Source organism: Myxine glutinosa, chromosome 9 (genome assembly GCF_964187855.1).
Source record: "Myxine glutinosa chromosome 9, kmMyxGlut1.1, whole genome shotgun sequence".
NCBI classification, from domain to species: domain Eukaryota; kingdom Metazoa; phylum Chordata; class Myxini; order Myxiniformes; family Myxinidae; genus Myxine; species Myxine glutinosa.
Window position 1 is genome coordinate 124880201 of NC_136269.1, and position 25474 is coordinate 124905674.

The following is a 25474-nucleotide window of genomic DNA, read 5'->3' on the forward strand; positions in this document are numbered from 1 at the left end:
CGAGTTAATAAAATGGTGGATATTTGTTTATATGAAGCCTCTCCCAGAATGGGTGGAGCTATGGGTGGAGCTACTCTGCAAACCGAGTAAGCCACACCCCGGACAGACACCCAACAGATAGACAGACAGACAGACAGAATCATCTACGGCTATTATAATATAGATTATTACTACTATTACTACTACTATTATTACTACTATTATTACTACTATTATTATTATTACTATTATTATTACTACTACTACTACTACCACTACTACTACTACTACTACTACTACTACTACTACTACTACATTGAGAGCCAAACCTCTCCCCGCGAACGACTCCACAAACAGATGGGAATAATTGGGCCATTAAAGTAGTAATAGTAATAGTAGTAGTAGTAGTAGTAGTAGTAGTAGTAGTAGTAGTAGTAGTAGTAGTAGTAGTAGTATAATTGGTGTTTCTACATCAGTTTGGCTGAATTTATAAATTCCATCATCACAGAAATGTTTTTTTATGTTTACGTTTAAAAAAAAAAGTTTGACCAAAATTTCCGCAAAGTTACGCGATGCTCGGACAGGCAGACGTTGCTGTGCACAGATTTGAGAGGCGCAGGAATTTGTGTGTGCTGGCACACCCAGGATCGCCGCCGCACAGAGAGCGGGAGCGGGTGCCGCCACTCGCCCTGCTGACCTTGCCCGGGCCGCCCTCTCCGCGAGCTGCGGGCGAGAGGGCCGCGGGGCACGTTGAGCGACAGCTGCGCCGCGCTCGCGCTGTTTGGGGGCAATTTGCAGGCGCGAGCTCTTCGTGCGCGAGGCCGTAATTGGCAAGCTGTCGTCCTAAGTACGTTCCGGCACGCGGCGCCTGCGACGCGAGATCGCGTTTCTTGATCTGCTTCGAGGCATTAAATACAATCCACGAAGCCCATAAGCCTGACCGCCCGACCACACTCTCGCCGGAGAGGAATCCGCACATTTCTCCGCTACGTGAGACTCCTGACGCACGTGCGTGCGTCCCGACGCAATCAGAGGACCGCGCGTCCCGCCGCACCCACGCGCCCCGCCGGACCCGCGCGTCCCGCCGGACCCGTGCGCCCCGCCGGACCCGTGCGCCCCGCCGCACCCGCGCGTCCCGCCGGTTCCGCGCGTCCCGCCGGACCCGCGCGTCCCGCCGCACCCACGCGTCCCGCCGGACCCGCGCGTCCCGCCGGATCCGCGCGTCCCGCCGGATCCGCGCGTCCCGCCGCACCCACGCGTCCCGCCGCACCCACGCGTCCCGCCGCACCCACGCGTCCCGCCGCACCCACGCGTCCCGCCGCACCCGCGCCTCCTCTGCCGCACCGCCTCGCTTTTTAAAAAAGCGTTAAAACATTTACGTTTCTCGCTGCTCGTTATGCGCAGCTCAGAGAAAAGCAACGCGATTTATCCCCAGGTTTCCTCCTGCATATTTCCGGGCATGGTAAACACTTTCCACCCTTTACAAGCCCTTGGATATTAATTTTGCCGTCGAAACCTGGCGATGTGCTTTGCCAGTACGGAGGAACGTGCATCTGCCGAGACGATAAACTGCTCCCTGGCTCCGCACTCTCCGCGCGTTAATATTCTACATGGGATGTCTTTATAAATGAGCTACCCTGAACCGAACATCTGTTCCTGCTTAGGGTCTCTCCCTACGTCTAATTTGATCCATCCCTGCCACGAAAACTGTTTTGATAAGAGGGCAGGAAGCGATCGGGAGACGGGCGAAGAACGGCCACGTTGGCAACTCGCCACCCCACGCCATGTGCCTTGGCCACGACCCCGAGCAAATCACTGCGACATTAAGGGCCTTTGCGGAGGCTGGGTGCCTGCAGGCGACCATTAACGGGTGCTGCACAGCAGATGCTGTAGCTTGCCTCGGCCCTGGAGCTGCAGCCTGGCAGCGTTCTCATCTTTCCGAGTCACCAGCAGACAAGGAGAGGAACACACGAAGAATAATACTTCCCACCTCCCTCCATCCCCTTAGTGCTCCTTCCATTGTCCTGTCCCTGTCTGTCTTTGTCTTCAGTTAGACTTTTGAGCTTCCTCTTTCCCATCGTTGACACGTCTCACACATTCATTCATTCATTCATTCACACATACCAACACACACAAATACAAACACACATACATACATACATACATACATACACACATAAAACATAGATACACATACATACAGACAGACACACATACATACGAACAGACGTACACACATACAGACATGTATGCACACAGACATAGTCATACACACAAACATATATACAGACATACATCCACATACATACATAAATACAGACAGGCACATACATACAGTCACGTGAAAAAGTAAGTACATCCCATGTAAAGTTTTGACTTTTTCAACATATTTCAACATACAGCTATTTGATCTTCATTTCAACAATATTGATAGATAAAGGTGATATAATATAACAAATATCATGAAACATTTACATTTTGTAGTCCATTGTATAATTTAAATAAACATAAATGCAAATTTCGCATGTTGAAAAAGTAAGTACACCCTTGGCTCTAATAGGTGGTATTGCCCCCTTTGGCAGAAACAACCTCAAGTAGGCGTTTCTTAAAACTGTCTACCAGTCTCTGACATCGACTGGGAGAATTTTTTGTCCACTCCTCCATGCAGAATTCTTTCAGCTGTGCGATGTTTGAGGGGTTTCTTGCATGCACAGCTTGTTTCAAATCCCCCCATAATATCTCGATGGGATTTAGATCCGGGCTTTGACTTGGCCATTCCAGAACCCTCCATTTCTTTCTTTTCAGCCATTCCTTGGTGGATTTACTGGTATGTTTAGGGTCATTGTCATGTTGCAAGGTCCACCTTCGGTTGAGCTTCAAATTTCCGACAGATGGCCTCACATTATCCTCAAGCACCCTCTGGTACAATGAAGAAATCATAGTGGATTCTATGATCGTGAGCTTCCCAGGCCCTGATGCAGCAAAGCTGCCCCAAACCATAATATTTCCACCACCATGCTTTACAGTTGGTATCAGGTTCTTGTGGTCAAATGCTGTCTTTGGTTTTTGCCAAACATGTCTTCTGGTACTGTGGCCAAATAGATCCTACTTTGACTCATCTGTCCAGAGCACATTGTTCCAGAAGTGCTGGTCTTTGCCTAGGTGTTCATTAGCAAACTTTACTCTTGCCCTGATGTTCTTTCTGGACAGCAAAGGTTTCCTCCTGGCACACCTCCCATGTAGATCAAATGTGTGCAGCCTCTTTCTAATGGTAGACTGATGCACTTTGACATCAACAGTGGCAAGAGCTACCTGTAGGTCCCGTGATGACATTCTGGAGTTCTTAGAGACTTCTTTCAGCATATTGCGGTCCGCTCTCGGGCTGAACTTGCTGGGGTGGCCTGGCCTGAACAAGTTGGCAGTTGTTTGGAATCTTCTCCACTTGTAGATGATCTTCCGGACGGTCGAATGATTGATTTCAAATTGTTTGGAGATCTTTTTAAATCCCTTCCCAGACTCGTAGGCATCTATAACCTTCTTCCTGAAGCCCTCAGAGAGCTCTTTTGATCTAGGCATGGTGATGCTGCACACTTCAACAACAAAGAGCAAACCAAACTAAATGTCTGAGGTTTAAATAAGACAGGTTCCTCTAAGATCCTCTCTAACGATGTTCTAATCATTTGCACCTGAGCTGGTGCACCTGATTATAATATTAGGTATTTGAAGTAGTGATAAATGTAGGGGTGTACTTACTTTTTCCACATGCGAAATTTGCAATATTTGTTTGTTTAAATTATACAATGGACAACAAAATGTAAATGTTTCATGATATTTGTTCTATTATATCACCTTTATCTATCAATATTGTTGAAATGAAGATCAAATAACTGTATGTTGAAATATGTTTAAAAAGTCAAAACTTTACATGGGGTGTGCTTACTTTTTCACGTGACTGTATAAATGGTATTGGGAGGAAGAGGTGTAAAATAATTCATTGATTAATTGCGTAATTAAAATAAATAAATAATAATCGTAAAATAATTGTTTTCTTAATCAATTGGCTAATAGCATACCTAAACCACCAATGTTTCACCTGAAGCTGTAACTTTTTGAAAATTAATTAAATAATTAATGAATCAAGAAATAATTCATTGATTAATTGATTAATCAATAAATTAAAATTAACCTTTACAGCCAAATCACTTGGTCATTGTCATGTCCAAATATCAGCTTCCCAGCTCAAAAGTTGCTTGAGATATTGTCCAGGTGAAAAAGAAAATAATTAATTAATTAATAAATCGATAACAATTCATCAACTAATTCATTCATCAAAAAATAAAAAATTACTGTTTTTGCCAAAGCATTTGCGCACTATTGTGCCCAAATTTCAGCTTCCTACCTCAAAGAATCACCGAGATACCGCCTGGAAAAACAAACAAACAAGAAAACAAGAAAGACGTCATGCATAGCACGATACCTGCAAAATCCCCCCCGCCCCCCAAAAACGGTTGCCATAGATGCATCTAATTGTCCATTTCATTAAGATTAAAATTGACTTATTCAATCAAAGCTTGAGTCAATTGGATTAAAATTAATTATTTTTCAGATGAAAATTGATGACATTAGAAGTTTGACCTTGAGTTGACCTTTGACTTTTTGACCTCAAAAATAATTGGTTCCCCAATTCAGTGATGAACCATGCAATTTTCTTCAATCTCCAGGTTAATGGGATGAAAATTGTTGATTTTTCAGATGAAGATTGATGATTTTAGTAGTTTGACCTTGAGTTGACCTTTGACTGTTTGACCTCAAAAATGGTTGGTTTCCCAATTAAATGAGGGTTTATGCAATTGCTGTTTAATTTTCAAGTCAATCGGATGAAAAATGACAACTTTAGAATTTTGACCTCAAGAGATGATGACCTATGACTTCAAAATCAATAGGCTTCTTCCTTATGAACAATTCTACTTACTAGTTGGTGAAGTTTCGTGAAGATCGGTTTAAAATTGTGACCTGTAGGCTATTGACAGACAAAGAAACAGGCAGACAGACAGAATAACACACAAGACCAACAATATGCTTGAAATATCTTCAATTGTGCAAGTAACAAACAAAGGGAGTGAAAACTGAGTACTTTCTTTCGGAGCGCATCATCGCCGGGCCCCCTTGGGTGCACAGTGATGACGTCATGCAGCACCTGGAGATGGAATAGAAAAGGAGCGGTGCGCAATATGAGACAATAGTACAAAAGGTCAGATTTTATTTCTTGGTAATTATATCCATATATGTTTTACCATTGCAGAACAATTGGTTCACGAGTTATCAAGTGAGCACTATATTCGTCATGTGTGTGTGTGTGTGTGTGTGTGTGTGTGTGTGTGTGTCTGTCTGTCTGTCTGTCTGTGTGTGTGTATGTGTGTCTGTCTGTCTGTCTGTCTGTCTGTGTGTGTGTGTGTGTGTGTGTGTGTGTGTGTCCGCAGCATAACTACCCGATGATATCATCCGATCTTGACGAAAATTGGGTGGGAGGTTGATATCATGATCTAGTTGTGTCCTGCCTAGAGTGGGCGTATTGCGCCCATTGTGGGCGGAGCCACGCCCGAAAAAGATGTCTTTTTAGGGGGTAATCGAGTTCAAGCTACATCTTCTCCGAGGGGTTTGGTGGAATCTGACAGGGGTTTCGATATTTGGTTAGGCCAATGTCATGTGTCTAGCCCCGCAGAGCTCGATTTTTCATTTTTTTTTTTCCCCCATTTATTTATTTATTTATTTATTTATTTCATTTCATTTTTCACCGAATTTTCGGTATTGTGTAGCTAACTAACCTCATAACTGATTATACATTGTTTTCTATCTCATTTCAAGGTCAGTAACCTTCGTTTTGACATTTCAGGGCCTGGCCTGTCCGGGCCTGTTTCGGTTATAGTCCGTCCTTTGTCATTGAATACCGCTCGCTCGTGAACCATCGTCGTCTCCTGACTTGTAACACTTTATTTTCAGTCCCCCATTTAAGGTAAACATAAGTATTGGAACAGATGAACCTAAAGTAAATTAAAGTAGTATAATAGTTAGTATTTGGTTGCATATCGCTTGCATGCAATGACTACCATCCCATCGACATCACCAAACTCTTGGTGCCTTCCCTTGAAATTCTTTGCTGAGCCTTTACTGCAGACATTTTCAGTTGTTTGTTTACAAAGAAAGATGTAGGGATGGTTTTCCATGATCATTTATTGTGACCATTCTTACCTTGTTTCCATCCTTTTTGGAGTAACATCCCTACATCCCTTTACATTCAAAAAAATGTTTTCAGTATTTGTATCCGTAGAAATACCAAGAAATAAAAGCTGCCCTTCTGTACTCTTGCCTCATATTCATATTTTGATGTCAAATCCCAATTCCTTGAGTATATAAAAATAACAACAAATTTCACTTCACTCTTCCAATACTTATGGAGGGCACTGTATATATACAGTATATATGTGTGTATATATATATATATATAATAAAATACCGGACGCAATTTGTTGTCTGTCTGTCTGACGATATTTGACGACGATACATTCGGACGTTACTTATCCAATCTCAATCAAACTTGACAGGACTAAAAGTCACACAATGAATGTTGTAGCGCATTCATTTGACCCCCTTCCCCAAGGGGGTTTTCTCCACCAAGGGGGTTTTCTCCACCAAGGGGGTTTTCTCCACCAAGGGGGTTTTCTCCGCCAAGGGGAATTTTCCCCGCTAATGGGGTTGCGTGTTGAGGTGTATATCCGTGTTGAGATAGCTTTATCGTGGCCTTTTTCCAAGGCCGTTTGTAATAACAAAACTAATGATATTGGCATAATAATGTTATTACAAAACAATGTTAACACTAACAATAAATATTCCACCTTCCCAAAAGGTGTTCCCTCCTTGGACAAACGCCATGTTAACACGTAGAGCTTATGGTGCTGTTTTCGTGGGAGCAACGGCCCCTATCAGAAGTAAAAAATATTATAAACTAGAACGCCACTCAGTAGAGCGCCTACTCCCGCCGTGGGTCAAGTTGGAATAGTACGATTTCACAAAAGTTTGAGGGAGTAGTTCAGTGATAACACAAAACAAGACAACACAAGACAAGACAGACACTGCACAGATATATATATATATAATATATAGAAGATAATGTTAAAAAAAAAAAAGAAGGCAATTTCACTTACATTTTCGGATTCAGCGTTCAATTCTATATAAGTGAGTGTATTTTGAGGCATGTGTGACTTCAAATAAAATTGTAAGCCAGGAAAACGTCCGTTTCATTCCTGAGGGATACAACATATAAAACTGGCCCAAACGTCAAAACAACACTCGCTCATTTTAAGTGGGACAAGCTAATGCGATCCCTCATTCTTCTGGGAAGAATCCCGTGCACATGCTGGTCACACTTATAAGTCACCTAAGTCTTTATAAGTTCATCAAATACTGACACAGCGATTGACATTCGCTGAGGTAAATGTTGATATCTCTTCTGAGGTAAAAAAAATTAATTAAATAAAAACAGTTTTAAAGCATTATACGTATCAAACGATACATTTTATGAAACGGGGAAACCGAATACACACTTTGGTGGTTTTAAAATGACAGAATATGTCTTTATTAGAAAAAAAACATGAACATTGAAGATGACGCTGCTAAAAAATACACCGCTCTAATGCATAACCACGAGTTTAAACTACATTTACAACAAATATGAAAACTATTTTCATATCACAATGTTAAATATAGAATATATAGAAGATAATGTTGAAACAAAATGAGCCCTATCTTCCAATGGTAAAAAAAATCCTTGAAAAAATTCCTGGATCCGGAATAATATCCTGAGCTTCACCAAAAACTAATCAATTCTTCCTTATCCCAAGGGCAATCATCCCACCAACTTTCATCCAAATCCGTTCAGAACTTTCCCAGATAGCTTGTTCACAAACACACGAACACACACACACAGACACGATCGAATGCATTACTCCCTGGCGGGAGTACCTAGAACGGCACTCAGTAGAGAGCATACCTCCGCCTGGTTGGCCATATCCCTCAATGGTGATGAATCACTTAAAAAATTATACTAGCTGGATCTGGATCCGGATGTGGATCTTCACCAAAATCGAATCATTTCGTCCTTGTCACATGCGCTACATCTCCGCCAAATTTCACCTGATACCGTCCACAACCTTTTGAGATATCTTGTTCACAAACAAACGGACAGACAAACAGACAGGGGTGAAAACATAACTTCCATCCACCTTTGGTGGCAGAGGTAACCACAAACATGTATGATTACCTTTTTAAACAGTTACTAATGCTGTTTAACACTAAACTAAAATAAATTTGAAGGAATCCGGACATCAGTCTGTGCTTATTACACCGACGAACGCACCTGATCGTAGATCTACTGTAGTCTATATGCCCACAAGGGTTATTAACAAGACCCTTCCTGCCGCTAACGTGGAGTTCTTCCAAGGAGTTCTTCGTGGCGTTTTTTCAAACCCACTTCACATTACAAATGTTATAAAAACACCGATGATAACAGCATAATATTGATGATATTACGAAACAATGTCCCCACTCCCCAGGGGGTTTTGTGACTTGCGATATTGCTGCTCCTCCCTCCCACCCTCCTCGACACCCTCACAGAAGTAACTTTTATTATCGGGAATTTAGAATGGTGAGGCATGGTCTGATCTTTTTTAATGTGGTGGTTCATGTGCAGCCACCCGGCTGCTGGTTGCATCATTTTTGTGGGCACCTCTGCCGCTGATGCCTCTCTATAACCAGTTATCTGGTACTCATTGCTTGCGTTTGGTGAGGACCCGAAGTGCAGGGATACGGTCAATCGTTGACGTCTTTGGTGTAAAGCCCGACTACTCTGGTCGCTGGTGCTCGAGCAGATGGCGGCGAACCCTCTCAAGAATGATCCAAGCAAAGACCTTGCCCCGCACCGAGAGTAGCGTCACCCCCCTCAGTAGTTGTTGCATTCCTGGTGATCACCTTCCTTTTGCAGAGGGGGACAACAAGGCCCCTCTTCCAATCAGTTGGGATGATGCCTGTGCTCCAAATAGAGCACAGGACTGCATGCAACGACTCCAGTACAGTATTTCCACCAGCCTTGAGAAGCTCAGCATGGATGCCACAAATCACAGGAGCTTTGCCTCCTTTCAACCGGTTCACCGCCGCCTGTGTTTCCACAAGTAAAGGCGGTTCACAGTTAATTGGGGGGTCAGCATTTGGGATAGCAACACCCAACACCCAACTGACATCCAACCCAACAGCCGGTGGATCAGCCTGGTACAGCTGCTCAAAGTAACCGGCCCAGCAGGCCTTCACTTCAGACTCCTCTGTCAAGAGGCCACCACCCTCTGCTCTAACTGCAGTACACCGAGGGACAGGCTTAGAGGAACGCCATGCACGGATTCCTCTGTAAGCAGGACGAGAATCGCAAGTGATGCTCCACCCTTTCACAGATTCCTCGCACATATGCATCCTTGTCGGCCCTCAGCGAACGTACAGTTTTACGCCTCAGCTCCTGGAACAGTTCACCACCAGACCCAAACCGAGAAGCAAAATGTCCGCCGTTCCAAGTGTTTTGTACGCGTGGCTCTGACGTCATCTGTGCCTGCTTCACCAATCCCATCGTCCCATTTTACCAGTCCTCAGTGTCAATCAAATCCCGGACCAATCACTGCTCTTCGGGGCATGGCTCATGGCCCTGCCTGTCCTGTGTGCTTACCAAGTCGGTGTTATCCACGGTAATGCTTTATGCCTGGTTTCCGGTTGCGTTTTAATTGGTGCGGTTAATGGCCAATTTCTGGCTGGGTGTCAAGTGTGGAACATAAGGATCAGAGGAATAAATTAGAGGCAATTACATACAGGGGATTAAAAGTACCCATAATCCCTCGCTAATTAACAAACCCCATCCCTCTGATGGGGACGAAGACACAAGCTTACCCGACATTCAGTCTACACAAATTCCCTACTTATGATACATCGAGGTTTCTTCTTCTTCACGACAGTCGGAGCACACTAATCTATACAATCTACCTGAACTAGGGTATCCATACCCCCCACAAACATAACAATATATATATATATGTCACTATATTCACACACATACATAGTTTTATGCGTGTGTACTTTTTGCATAGTAAACCTTTCACGCCAGCTTTTTCAAACAGACCCTCGCCCCCCTGAAATTCTCTTCCACACCCCTTTGAGGGCGAACTCCCCATTGATTGGCTGAAGAGGCCAAGTTAATGCATGGAATGGTCACCTTGGAGCAGTGGCGGCAGCTGAAACGGTGGAAGGCTATAAAGTGGAGTTAGATAGGTACCTGGACAAATCGAGGATAGGGTAGTAGGTCCACATGGACATTTGTTGAAATGCACAGGCATGATGGGCCAGATGGAATCCTCCTGCATTCCTTCCTTAGTATAAATTGTCGACTCAAACACGAGTTTGTATTTTAATTCACAATCATGGTAATCTCGTTGGTAGTTGCCATGGGAATATAAGAGTACAAAGCCATGAAATAATGAATTAATGAGCAAAGGCAATGACTTTCCTATAACCTAGCTGGGCCATATTCAGACTAAGCATGTCAAAGAAGTTTCTAGATATTCTATTAAATTTTGTGGGGGACAATCTTCCATCCAAAGCATGGCGTCGAAGAGGCCACCCACCTGTGTGCGATGACAGGTAGTCCTGACACGGCTCACCATCTGGATATTCATGCACTCCCAGCTTTTCTTTTCATACTCAGAACTGTGAGGGTGGAAACAAGTCATTTTATATTGCTTGTTGAATGTATCATCAAATTTTGCATAGGGCAGCCATCAATCACGTGACACTTTCCTCCCGTGGAAATGAACTCGAAGAGACCGATGGCGTTGTTTGATATTGGGGCCTGTTCCATGAGAGCTGCAAGTATAAAAACAGGTTTGTCTAAAAAAAAAAAGTTTGTAATGGCTTCTGTGAAAAGTCCTAATGTCTGTTAGATTTTTAATTATTACATAACAAAGAGTTGATTTTAAGACCAGTGGGACTGAAGAGACTGAGGAAGGCAGTTCCACAAGTGCGATAAAATCAGAAGAATGGAGGTGAGCAGTGGAGTGACTGGAGAGTGGAGAGGGACAGACAAATGAAAGAGCAAAAGGAGCAAGAACAGGTGAGAGAAAGTAAAACAAGAATGACGGCACTGTGGACAGTCAGGGTTGCCGAGATAGCTCAGATGGCAGAGCACTGGTACCGTTTTCCAGAGGACCTGGGTTCGATACCTGGTCTGGGCATGTACATTTCCCACATGTATCGCTGCCATGCATTTGACATTTATATATACTAGGGCATGCCCGTACTATATATATATCTAAAATTATATCCCCCCCCTCTATTTACATGAAATGGTTTGGTCCAAAGCGAACGGCTTGCGAGTACGGTGACAATCCCCCCCCCCCCTCTATTTACATGAAATGGTTTGGTCCAAAGCGAACGGCTTGCGGAGTTTGGTAAAGAAATCGCCATAGCTCGGTAACTACTTGTCCGATTAATATGAAACCTTGAAAAGGCACATCCTCGGGTCCCCAGCAATATACCTGGCAAGTTTCAAGTATATCGGACCCGTGGTTGTCGAGAAACAGCGGTCGCATACACACACACAGACACACAGAGATTACTGGAATTATAGATAGATAGATATATACATACACACACACACACAACAACAACAACAGCAACAACATGCATTTTAAGGCCATTTTCCCTGCTAGAGCAATCATATAAATATAAATATGTGTATGTGTAAATGTATATATATATTTCTGTCAGTTGATTGTTTGTTTGACATTTTTATTACAGTGTACAAGAAGGTATAAATAAATGAATGACATGTTTATCTAACCATTGAGACCTTACACTCCCCAGACGCTTACTTATAACGCTCCTTATAATGCTTAAGACTCCTTATAACGCTCCCCAGACCTTACACCTCCAGATTTCTTTCTTTGGGGGCTCATGAAAGACCTTGTTTATTGTGAAAAGCCTCGTACCATTCAGGAATTGAAGGCTCAAATCACTGCAAAGTTTGAGGAAATTGATATCGAACTCTGTAAGCGTGTGTGCCACTCTGTGCCTGCTCGGCTGCAATTGTGCATCGATCACGAGGGAAGGCACTTTGAAAATTGTAAGTAAAACAGCTTGGTACACTTCCGTAATAATTTTCCCCCAAATAAATGGTTAGATAAACATGTCATTCATTTATTTATACCTTATTGTACACTGTAATACAAATGGCAAACAAACAATCAACTGACAGAAATATATATACAGTATATATATGAACAGAAATCGGGCGCTAATTTTGACTCACCCTGTATATATATACAGTGCATTCAGAAAGTATTCAGACCCCTTCACTTTTTTCACATTTTGTTATGTTGCAGCCTTATGCTGAAATCGTTTAAATTCATTTTTTCCCTCATCAATCTCCACCCAATACCCCATAATGACAAAGAGAAAACAGGATTTTAGAAAGTTTTGCAAATTTATTAAAAAGAAAAAACTGAAATATCACATTGACATAAGTATTCAGACCCTTTGCTATGACACTTGAAATTTAGCTCAGGTGCCTCCCATTTCTCTTGATCATCTTTGAGATGTTTCTACACCTTGATTGGAGACCACCTGTGGTAAATTCAATTGATTGGACATGATTTGGAAAGGCACACACCTGTCTATATAAGGTCTCACAGCTGACAATGCATATCAGAGCAAAAACCAAGCCATGAGGTCGAAGGAACTGCCTGCAGAGCTCAGAGACAGGATTGTGTCGAGGCACAGGTCTGGGGAAGCCTACATAAAAAATTCTGCTGCATTGAAGGTTCCCAAGAGCACAGTGGCCTCCATAATTCTTAAATGGAAGAAGTTTGGAACAACCAGGACTCTTCCTAGAGCTGGCCGCCCGGCCAAACTGAGCAATCGGGGGAGAAGGGCCTTGGTAAGAGAGGTGACCAAGAACCCGATGGTCACTCTGGCTGAGCTCCAGAGATCCTGCGTGGAGATGGGAGAAACTTCCAGAAGGAAAACCATCACTGCAACACTCCACCGATCTGGGTTTTATGGCAGAGTGGCCAGACGGAAGCCTCTCCTCAGTGAAAGACACATGAAAGCCCACAGAATCTTGTTTCTCACAGTCTGAGAGTCCTTTCTGTGCTTTTTTGCAAACTCCAAGCGGGCCTTAGGCCTACAGGCCTGATGTCTTCGGCCTACCAGAAAACCCAGATGGCGGTCATATATTTTTTCTGGGTGTCATGGTGGGTGGAGTCGAGCGACAAATGTGGGTGTGGTCCAGAAACTGTCCGAGGTGCACTTTTCATAAATCAACCCCCCAACAAGAACCACCAGCGCAGCAACAACAACCATGCGGAGTTCTTGTAGACACGTCACAGGCAAAAACAGAGAAGCCACAAACCTGTTTGACATGAGACCTTGTGCCTTTACTTCTTTGTGGGAGATGCAATAATATTGAGAGCAAATGGGGAAAATTAGTTTGGTTTGTTTCATAGTTTGAACGAGCAGCTGAGAAGCCACTTCCTTTCAGACAGAATAATGGCTGAAAATATCCTATTAGAAATGGTTCAGTGAATGAAATGAAATCAGTGAATGCACCAATGGTCATCCATTGACTGCATGTCAAACCAACCAATTGGTCTTTCTGCTCATTTCATGTCCTAATATATTGAGTTATCAACAAGGTGTAAGGTTAGATTGTGCCTAACTCTATTGATAATGTACTGGCAAGATGGCCTCGTAGTAAGAATACTCATCCTGACCCAGGTATAAACTGTCATCATGGTGTTGAGCAGGCAGAGCGAGGCATCGACGTGTGTGTCTGCCGTCCCTTAGATAGATGTCAAACTTCGTCTTCCAGAATTAGTTGGTGGACGTTAAAGATCCCACGGCGAAGACAAATTACAAATGAATGAATGACTTTGCCTCTCTATCAATAACACCATAGTCATAATTATACTACCTGAGATGCCAAAATACCAAAAACATCACTGGATGCTCTCTCCCTAGAATGAACCCTCTGAGCATGGTATACCTTCCCTGATAAAGAGAACAACATACCTGTCCAACCAGGTGGCCATGTGCACCTCTGGGTCACCCACAACTGCTGTGCTCCAAATTATTATCGAACTCCTCTTTCTTCTACCCATTTTCCCTCATCTACAATTCTTCTTTATCATTCTTCCAAGAAGCCAGGTATTGTCTTAACGGTTAAGGTTAAGATTTTACGGTCTTGAGTTTGAGCCCTTGTTGATGCATAACACAAGGTGGGTTGACTCAACCTGTCGTCCTTCTGATGTCGGAAAAATGAGTACAAGCTTACTGGAAACAGGGGGAACTGCATCAGCAGCACAGCTGCGCTCCCAGCAATGATGCAACCAGCTGCGACAGGATGCACACGAAATAATAACAAGAAAAATGTCATAGCCCCCTTGGTTTTAGTAATTTTGCTGTACGGAGTTAAAGGTCACCAGTCGGCCATCTTTAGTCGGATTACAAAACAAAATCTTCTGCAAACGTCTTTGCACCAAATTTGAACAAGATCGGTCCATGCATGTCGAGAAACGGTTGGGGACACGTTTAAGTAACAAAATGGCCGCCAGTCGGCCATCTTGGATCTGATCTCGAAAATAAATGACATGCATATGTAACCCATCATTCCTTATCTGTCTGCCAAATTTGAACAAGATCGGTCAATGCATGTCGAGAAATGGTTGAGGACGTGTTCAATATCGGGTTTTTTATGACTAAAATAGCCGCCAGTTTACCAGTCGGCCATTTTTGATCAGATTGCAACATAAAGTGAGGTGCACGTGTATTCCGGTAGAGCGAGGGTATGAAGGAGCATCAGAGCAGGATTTTAGGACCCGTGGGCTGATGCCGTCTGGTCCAGTTGCAGAATCAGTCGAGGTTTGACAGAAACTTCTCCACCTTGTCAGGAGAGAAGGACACAGAGTCTAGGAGCAGCCGGGTACGACTGGGTACGGTGGGTACAGAGAGGGATGGGTTTGGGACACAAGATTTAGAGGCAAACACAGAGTTGAGGCATTCAGCTTTTTCACTTGCGGCATCAGCTGTGTAGCTGTTTGTGGTAAGAGTGGGGATGCCAGGGGAACAAACACCAGAAACAGATTTGACCAGACACCACCAGGGTTTGAAGGAGGGAGACAGTAAGTTTCAATTGAATTTAAATCGCCTTTTTCGCACTTTTAAAATCTTCTGTTGAGCATTACTTGTACAAAATATTACGGCGTTTTCACATCATCATGACCATTGAAATTTGCCACTTGTAGACCCCGCCCATGTCTATGTTTCTCAAGACCGCGTGGTGTAAGGTATCCCAAGAACTCTCCAATATGTTCAGTTTAAGCAGCAGTAGTCATTGGCAATTCCCGGCCAGGTAAGATTTTCCCAGCGGTGGTTTCAGGACGTATTTGACATTGAAAAGCCATGTAGTTATTGGCCTCGTGTTGGTTACCTTTTCCCTGTGGGCTAACAGCAGCACTGTGTGACCCCACATCCCAATATGCACTTTATAGCGGCCTTTGGTGGCCTCAGAATGAACGTCACTGCCAGCGAGCATGCAGGAGCTTCAAACCTTGCCCAGATTATAAAGTATCTGCACCCAAAATTTGGCACCTCTAGGTACTATAATTTGGCCGTGAAAGAGTAACGTACAAACACACAAACACCTGAAAATATTTACAAAACATAACTCGGGTGCCATGCAATAAATCATGTGTATTGCTGTCCAAAAGTCATTCATCATATGTTTTGCTGCCATGTTAACAAATAAAGTCCCTTGAATAACTTTAATCCCTCAGTGCATTCCTAGGTTGGGAACACCTCTGTGACGTCATGGCTCTATGCCAATCCTGCATCATGATGGGCTCTTTACAGAGCGTGGGTGCTGCCGAAGGAGTTTCTTGGCAAGGGTTACACTGGATGGTCTGCCATTGCATAAAGCCGGTTAAAATTCCCCTTGTTGCCATGTAGTTTATTTGTGGTGATGATGAATGTTTGTAGATTAGCAAATTGCTTTGATTTAGTTACATTTTAAATATTAATGTTTAATTTGACAATATAAATTTGTTGTCACCTGCATTTTAACGCAAGATGTGTTCCACATACAAAAGCACCGATGAATTGAAGTTCAGCAATCTGAAGGGTTTTACTGGCATATCCAATGCACCTGCTCATTCTGGAACACATCCTTCTATTATTTATTTTTTGTGTGTACAAGATCGACGCTCGTGTAAGAGCTAACATCAATCACATAAAAACCAACGGACACACAAAACATACAATAAAGGGAGCGGGAGAGAAGATTGGGGAGAGAGAGGGAAGCACACAAATACAACAGCAGAGAACAGGGACATCGGAAGATCCGTGGGAGGGAGACGGCTTGGGGGGAAGGAGCATGGGAAGGCGGGGGAGGGGGTGGATGGTAGAGGTATAAAACACATGGACACTGCGAGACCTTCCAGGAAAGAAGTCGGTATTTCATAAAAAGTGGATCTGGGGTGAATTAACGGGGGTGGAAAGATCAAGGTTTTGGATCGGGGAAGTTAAGAGATGGTGGTGAACAGCTGTTTTAAAGACCTGGAGGGAGGAGTGGGATTGAAGAGAGTGAGGGAGTTTGTTCCAGAGGCGGGAGAAAAGAGGAATGAAGGAGTGAAGGTGAGTAGAGAGTCTTGATTTTGGCAATTTCACCAGAAGAGGGTTGCAGGCAGATCTTGTGCGACCTGTAGGAATATTTGGGGGACAGAGCACAGACAGAGCTGAAGGAGCAAGGCCGGAGAGGAGTCGGTAGAAGACGGAAAGACCACCGACCTGCCGGCGGTGAGTGAGTGAAAGGCCCTCGGAGTTATCTTCATCGCGGGAGATTCCAATGATTCTGAACGCTTTGGTTTCAACCGCGTGAAGACGAGCTAGGTGTGAGGCAGGAGCACCAGCCCAGAGGGGAGAGCAGTATTCCATTGAGTTGCGGATGAAAGCCTTGTATGTGTTGAGGAGCTCAGGTGTGCCAAGGAAGGACTTCGCACGACGGAGGATGCCCGGTCGGCGACTGGCTTTGGAGACCACCTTGGAAATGTGGTTTTCCCAGGAAAGATCATGGCAGATAGTGAGACCCAAAAGCTTGAGTGACAAAACTTCTTGGAGAGGATTGTTGAGAAAGTGGATGGGAGGGTTGTCCAGTCGGTCTTTTCGGAGAGACATAGTAAGAATGTGAGATTTGTCAGGATTGAAAGACATGTTCCACTTGTTTGACCAGTCTGTGATTTTGTCCAGGTCTGCAGAGAGTGAGGAGGCTGCAGACAGCCGATCTGAGGGATCAGGTATAGAGCGGCAGAGAGTGGAGTAATTAGCAAAGAGATAGAGAGGATTTTCAAGAGAGTCGGAGAGATCATTGATAAAGACCAGAAAAAGCACAGGGCCCAGAACACGACCTTAGGGAACTCCAGCCTGAACAGGAAGGGGAGATGAGAGAATTTCATTCAGGAATTCCACACGTTGACTACGACCAGAGAGGAAGTCCGCCAGCCATGCGTGGAGATTTCAATGGATACCAAAGGAGGAGGGTTTGGTGAGCAGAGCGGGTTTCCAGACCGTATCGAAGGCAATATTATATTTCATTCTATTTCATATGCGGCCATGGTTTCATGCGGCATGGTTTCATATATTTCATATTATATTATCGTATATGCCATGATATTTCATTCCAAATTTCCAATCTCTTGAGCAAATGTCCAATTCCTGCAACATTATGTTGGATTCCTACCATTCACAACTACTATTACTAGTAATAGGCGTCCACAACCATCGTTGACCATGTTGTGAAACATCTGCCGCGGCCCTCACTTTTCCACCTCTATTCATTTTTTAATTACTTTTCTCTGCAACCACTTGAGCGATTGGGACGAAACCGTCAACATATGAGGGCCTACCCATAGATATCTTTAAACACATTTTTATGGCGATTGGATGAAAATTGCGGCCAGCATTCCAAAAAGTCTGTTTTCTGCAGGCATGGGTTGCGGGGTGTTTCACATATTCAGGAATAAACGGCCTCGACCTCACTTAACTTGGCCTTGACCGAACAAAAGGTGAAAAATCAAAATATCAGATGAAGTCTTTTGCTGAAATTTTATTGCAGTACTTGGTTATCAATAAAATTATCACAATTAATCAATTCTTCCTCCTAAATAAGTACCAAGTCATGGGTCAGCATCTATATTATTAATAGGCGAAGGTGATTCTGTCCGTCTGTCTGGGGGTGTGGCTTAGTCCGTTTGCAGAGTAGCTCCACCCATAGCTCCACCCATTCTTGGAGAGGCTTCATGTAAACAAATATCCACCATTTTATTACCTCGAATGGCTTTGAGGCCTGTTTAGTTAGGCCCGTGCTGTCTTTCTCTCTCACACAGGTTTATTTGAACTCTAATTCGATATATCATTTCATTTTTAACTGTCGCTAACATAGTGTTAGACTCGGTTGAAAAAAAAACGGGAAGAGAATCCCAAGAAAGTTTCCATTTATAGAACGAAATGAATTCTCAAAGGCCTGTAAACTAAAGCCCATTCATTGAGAGTCACCCTCACGATTTTAGCTCGAATTCACCATCTGATTTAATTTTTATCGATGGTTTTAGACTCGGTGTCAGAAATAATTGAGAACATTCACGCACGCACGGGAAATTGCCGAGATATATTTATAAAAATCGCGCCACGATGATACACGAAAATACACCGCCTAAAATAACATTCGGGGAAAATGTCGACATATATAAAAATTCGCTTTTTCTTTTCCGTTAAGATATATTACTTTTATGAGAGTCGGCACAAAAACGACATATATATCTTCGTTCTTTCTTATTTCATTCAACATTATTATCCGGAAGTAAAATATGTTTCAGGAAATTACCGAGAGATATTTCTTCGTTTTTTTTAAAATTACTTATGTGCGCATACACTTTAAATAGGTTTATTTGAAATCTTTATTTTTCACAATGTAATTTACTTGCCATTTGTCATTTGATAAATACGAGACACTTCCTCTTGAGGATCGTGACGATTCATGCGTTGCGTGGAAATTTCCATTTCCAAAATGAATGCGACGGTCGATGAAGAACGCAGACTTGAACAGGATGTAGCAAGAACCGCTCAGAGACCGCACGAGATGGGAGAACTGCACAGAATGCTGCTGCAACAACGATGAGGAGGGTTGGAGAGGTGCGAGAGGTTGGAGAGCGAGGTGCTAGGGGTTGGAGAGTGAGGAGCGAGGGGTTGGAGAGTGAGGAGATAGGGGTTGGAGAGCGAGGAGCTAGGGGTTGGAGAGTGAGGAGCAAGGGCTTGGAGAGTGAGGGCCGATTGGAGCGGAGAGTGAGGGCCGATTGGAGCGGAGAGGAGTGTGAGGGGGTATTGGAGAGGAGTGTGAGGAGGTATTGGAGAGGAGTGTGAGGAGGTATTGGAGAGGAGTGTGAGGAGGTATTGGAGAGGAGTGTGAGGAGGTATTGGAGAGGAGTGTGAGGAGGTATTGGAGAGGAGTGTGAGGAGGTATTGGAGAGGAGTGTGAGGAGGTGTTGGAGAGGGATGTGAGGAGGTGTTGGAGAGGAGTGTGAGGAGGTGTTGGAGAGGAGTGTGAGGAGGTGTTGGAGAGGAGCGAGGGGTTGGAGAGTGAGGAGTGATTGGAGAGGCGAGTGAGGAGCGATTGGAGAGGAGAGTGACGAGCGATTGGAGAGAAGAGTGAGGCGCGATTGGAGAGGCGAGTGAGGCGCGATTGGAGGGGAGTATGAGGAATTGAAGACGAGTGTGAGGGATTTGAGAGGAGTGTGAGGGATTGGAGAGGAGTGTGAGGGATTGGAGAGGAGTGTGAGGGATTGGAGAGGAGTGTGAGGGATTGGAGAGGAGTGTGAGGGATTGGAGAGGAGTGTGAGGGATTGGAGAGGAGTGTGAGGAATTGTAGAGTGAGGGATTGGAGAGGAGTGTGGGGGATTGGAGAGGAGTGTGAATGATTGGAGAGGAGTGTGAATGGTTGGAGAGGAGTGTGAGGGGTTGGAGAGGAGAGGAGTGTGAGGGGTTGGAGAGGAGTGTGAGGGGTTGGAGAGGAGTGTGAGGGGTTGTAGAGGAGTGTGAGGGATTGGAGAGGAGTATGAGGGATTGGAGAGAAGTGTGAGGAGGTGTTGGAGAGGAGCGAGGGGTTGGAGAGTGAGGAGCGATTGGAGAGGCGAGTGAGGAGCGATTGGAGAGGAGAGTGAGGAGCGATTTGAGAGGAGAGTGAGGCGCGATTGGAGAGGCAAGTGAGGCGCGATTGGAGTGGAGTATGAGGAATTGAAGAGTGTGAGGGATTTGAGAGGACTGTGAGGGATTTGAGAGGAGTGTGAGGGATTTAAGAGGAGTGTGAGGGATTTAAGAGGAGTGTGAGGGATTGGAGAGGAGTGTGAGGGATTGGAGAGGAGTGTGAGGGATTGGAGAGGAGTGTGAGGGATTGGAGAGGAGTGTGAGGGGTGGTAGAGGAGTGTGAGGGGTTGGAGAGGAGTGTGAGGGGTTGGCGAGGAGTGTGAGGGGTTGGCGAGGAGTGTGAGGGGTTGGAGAGGAGTGTGAGGGGTGGTAGAGGAGTGTGAGGGGTTGGAGAGGAGTGTGAGGGGTTGGCGAGGAGTGTGAGGAGTTGGCGAGGAGTGTGAGGGGTTGGAGAGGAGTGTGAGGGGTTGGAGAGGAGTGTGAGGGGTTGGAGAGGAGTGCGAGGAGGTATTGGGGAGGAGTGCAAGGAGGTATTGGAGAGGAGTGCGAGGAGGTATTGGAGAGGAGTGCGAGGAGGTATTGGAGAGGAGGTATTGGAGAGGAGTGTGAGGAGGTATTGGAGAGGAGTGTGAGGAGGTATTGGAGAGGAGTGTGAGGAGGAGTGGCATTGGAGAGGTGTGAGGGTGGAGAGGAGTGAGGGGTCACATATTATGTGAAATAAATAAATTGTGTTCATTACACCATTTTAACCATTTTGTAAAATTTAATGTGCAGCATGTAAATCAAGATGTCCAAATGTCACACACGTCCATACCCGTGGGATTCCCATGGGTGACCCCACTAGTCTATATTATAAAAGGAGCCGTGTCTGTCTGTCTGTCTGTCTGTTTGTCTGTTTGTCTGTTTGTCGTGTTATAACTTGAGAACGGATTAACGGATTTCAATAAATCCAACTATGGTGGATTCGGGTAACTCCCAGGAAGGGTTTTAATCCCAATTTTTTTTTTTTTTTAATGGGCACATGGTCAAAACTGCAAATGTCAACAGGAAAGAAATTGGTTGGAAAGAAGTGACGTTGGTTATCCCTGCACGGAGAGCCCAGGAATCCTTCTCGCCCCCCCCCCCCCCCTATTGATTAGCCATCGCAGCAAAGATTGGTATTTCCATCAGCGAAGCAACGGGTCTTATATTCTTGTATCTCTAAAACCTACTAAATATTGGCACGTAAACATCCTTGAGTCTTTGCAACTTCGATTTTCAACTTTTGAGTTGTTGGCCTGGTCCAGTATATTTAGAAGACGAAAAAAATTGGAAAAGTTAGTTAATCCAAATTTTAATTTTTGGCTTCAAATACAAAGTTTATTATATTTTTTTTTTGCTATGCAAGATCGAGGCTCGTGTAAGAGGAGAGGTATAAAACACATGGATACTGCTAGGACTTCCAGGCAAGAAGTTGGTATTTCAGAAAAGTGGATCTGGGGTGAATTAATGGGGGTAGAAAAGATCAAGGCTTTGTATGGGGGAAGATAAGAGATGGTGGTGAACAGCTGTTTTGAAGACCTGGAGGGAGGAGTGAGATTGAAGAGAGTGAGGGAGTTTCTTCCAAAGGCGGGAGTAAAGAGAAATGAAAGAGTGAAGGTGTTAATCTGTATTTTCTATTAACTTTGCATTATTTGTATTAATTTTGTATTAACCTGGATTTCGATTATTATTTTGGAGGATTTCTATTTGTAATATCTATTAACGTGGGTTTTCCTCCAAAAGTCGCAAATTATCGTGTTCCCAAAATAATTATTCCTTCCAGGAAACTATAATGCTTCGGTTAAAATCTACAACTAAAAATCCTCCAAAATGCCAGTCAATTACAAAAATTACATTAAAATTACAAAAAAATTGCAAGCAACATACTTTACCTGTAGTCGTGTCGCCATTGTAGGAGATTTATTCTTGTTCCGTATGACAAAATAGATCAATGCGAGCTGCTATGTTTGAAAGATGATGTCTACAAGTATTAGTAAGCATTAAAGATCCCACAGTGTCGTTCCATGAAGATTTTTTTTATTTTTAGTTTTTTGGATACAAGATCGAGGCTCGTGTAAGAGCTAACATCAATCACAAAAACCAACAACGAACGGACACACAAAACATACAATAAAGGGAGCGGGAGACAAGATGGGGAGAGAGAGGGAAGCACACAAGTACAACAGCAGAGAACAGGGACATCGGAAGATCCGTGGGAGGGAGAGGGCTTGGGGGGGAGGAGGCATCGATGGTGGTGAACAGCTGTTTTGATGTTCAGGAGGAGGGTGGGATTGGGCCAACACCCTAAAGTTATTGCCAACACCCTAAACAAATTCCAAAAATTCCTGCCATAACAAGTTCCAGTCAAAAGTCATGTCTGGTCATTCGGTTTGTGAAAAACAGGCCAAGAGGGCATGTTGTATGGGCTAGCAATCCCAACTTAATGGGAAAATGGTGTAAGGAAAAAAAAAGAGTCGCAGGACATCTTCTACTGGAAATTGATTTCTCTATTACATCTTATATGTTGCCAGAATGGCAAAACCCAACTTCGCATGGATGTGGCGGAGTAAAAGGTAGGAGCACTTTCACCGCAATAGTACAAAGTTTTGGGAATTTCTGCGCAACTTAAAGCCACCAGATTGGAAGAGAACAGATTCTAAAACTTTAAACAAGGATACAAGAAACTTTGGTGCAGGAGGAGGCCATTCAGCCAATCGTGCCTGAGCTGCACCAATACCAGGTACCATCACCCATCCTGCACATCCTGGCAATATCCCTCTACACCTCAATCTCCAACACATTCTATGTACCTAATTCCAATTTAAACTCATCTTCGCTTTCTGCTGCTGCTGCTACCTTTCCTGGGAGACCATTCCATGCATTAACTACTATGTGTGAAAGATCCTTGCCTCAATACTGTCTTAGCTCTCTTTTTCTTTACGCTCAGGCCGTGTCCCCTCGTCCTACCACTATCTATTCTTCAGAAAAAAACTATTTTGCACTTATTTCTCTATAACCTTCATTATCCTAAACAACACTATCAAATTCCTTCATAAATGTCTCCTTTTTAGCCGCGTCGCAGACGCTGCTCATAGAGTGCCCTCTGCTGTTGTTGTTGTTCTTCTTCTTCTTGTTGTTCTTCTTGTTCTTGCAGAGAAGACAAAACCTCAAAGCTCCACCCATTCTGGGAACCATAGCTCCACCCATTCTGGGAGAGCCTTCATATAAACAAATATCCACCATTTTATTAACTCGCATAGCTTTGAGGCCTGTTTTGTAGGTCCGTGGTGTCTTCCTCTCTCACACAGTTTTATTTCAAATCAAATTCGATATATCATTTCATTTTTCACAGTCGCTAACATAGTTTTAGACACGGTTGAAAAAAAACGGGAAGAAAATCCGATGAAAGTTGCCCTTTATAGAACGAAATGAATTCTCAAAGGCCTGTAACTTCAAGTCCATTGAGATTTTTTTTTTTAAATCGCGGCATGGTCAGTCATACACTGCCCGAAATAACAGACGGGAAAATGCCGAGATATATATATATATTTTGTTTAAATCGCGGCATGGTCAGTCATACACCGCCCGAAATAACAGACGGGAAAATGCCGAGATATATTAAAAATTCGTCCATTTGATGACAATCGTCACGATGAAATATTTAATTTATACGTCGTCACAATAATGTGGAGACAGGAGCATAGCTTCGTTCACGTGTCGCCACATACGGGAAATTGCCGAGATATATATTTTTTAAATCGCGGCATGGTCAGTCATACACCGCCTGAAATAACAGATGGGAAAATGCCGAGATATATTAAAAATTCGTCGCCACACACGGGAAATTGCCGAGATATATTTTCACTTTGCACAAAAATAACATCAAGTAATCGAATCAATAGGAATGTCCTGTGCCTATAACATCGACGTTATAGGCACAGCTGCATCTAGGCATTGTGTAACATCGACGCGGCTTTTGTTTTAATTAAAACTTTTTGTACTTGTTAATGTATAAAGTCCTGTTTCCTTCAGCTGCTCCTCATAGCTTCTTCCAGCTCGACCCTGAATCAATGTAGTTGCTCTACTCTGTACCATCTCCATGTTAACTATCTCCTTCCTCAGATGTGCTGACCAAAACTATACACAAAATTGTAGATGAAGCCTCACTAAATTCCTATGGAGTGTCATCATTACCGGTACCTGTAATAATTTATAATTGATCCCCCTATGAATATAATCTAAAACCCTATTAGCTTGACATATAGCTTCCTGGTAATCTCCCATCTGATAATCCCCCATATCTATTACCACCCCAAAATCCTTCTCCTTTCTGAGATGCTCTAAGATTGCTCCTTTGCTGAAAGATGTTGTCACATTTCAGCTCAATTAGCTGTTTTTCCACCTTCGCTAAGAGATTGGTTTAACTGACAAAGGTGTCAAACAGATCATGAACCCACGAGTCATTAGCTGAAGTCGTCTTGGTAGAAGTTACTGAACTCTTCCTTCAGTCCCATCGCACTTTTTAAAATGGTGGCTCTCAAATCATGTCAATCCATAATGCCGCTACAATCCTGGATGAAATCTGAAAATGTGCGAGGACACTTCATTTCCGTTTTGACGGCCTTATTGTTTGTTTGTTTTTCTTCAAAAACAAAAAAAAGAAATATGAGATGGAGGCTCATGGAAGAGTATGGTGGCATAGGGTGAAAGGACAGCATCCTGACATATTCCACCATTGGATACAACAAGCAAGGGAATAAATGACCAGGAAAATAAACGAGAGAGTGGAGAAACACTGGAGATAATGGGGATAGAAAACATAACTGGTAAGGATTCCTGACCCAGCTATAAACTGTCGTCCCGGTGTTCCTGACCCAGCTATAAACTGTCGTCCCTCGTGTTCCTGACCCAGCTATAAACTGTCGTCCCGGTGTTCCTGACCCAGCTATAAACTGTCGTCCCGGTGTTCCTGACACAGCTATAAACTGTCGTCCCGGTGTTCCTGACACAGCTATAAACTGTCGTCCCTCGTGTTCCTGACCCAGCTATAAACTGTCGTCCCAGTGTTCCTGACCCAGCTATAAACTGTCGTCCCTCGTGTTCCTGACCCAGCTATAAACTGTCGTCCCTCGTGTTCCTG

At 43.8% G+C, this 25474-nt stretch overlaps 1 long non-coding RNA gene across 1 annotated transcript in view; it reads right to left on the minus strand.

Moving 5' to 3' along the window:
* The window catches only part of LOC137434648 (uncharacterized), a 55643-nt gene that overhangs the window by 22959 nt on the left and 7210 nt on the right, over nucleotides 1–25474 (minus strand). The window contains exon 2 of the long non-coding RNA XR_010985898.1: nucleotides 10692–10773. This is a non-coding gene — a long non-coding RNA (uncharacterized LOC137434648). The remainder of the gene's footprint in view (nucleotides 1–10691; nucleotides 10774–25474) is intronic.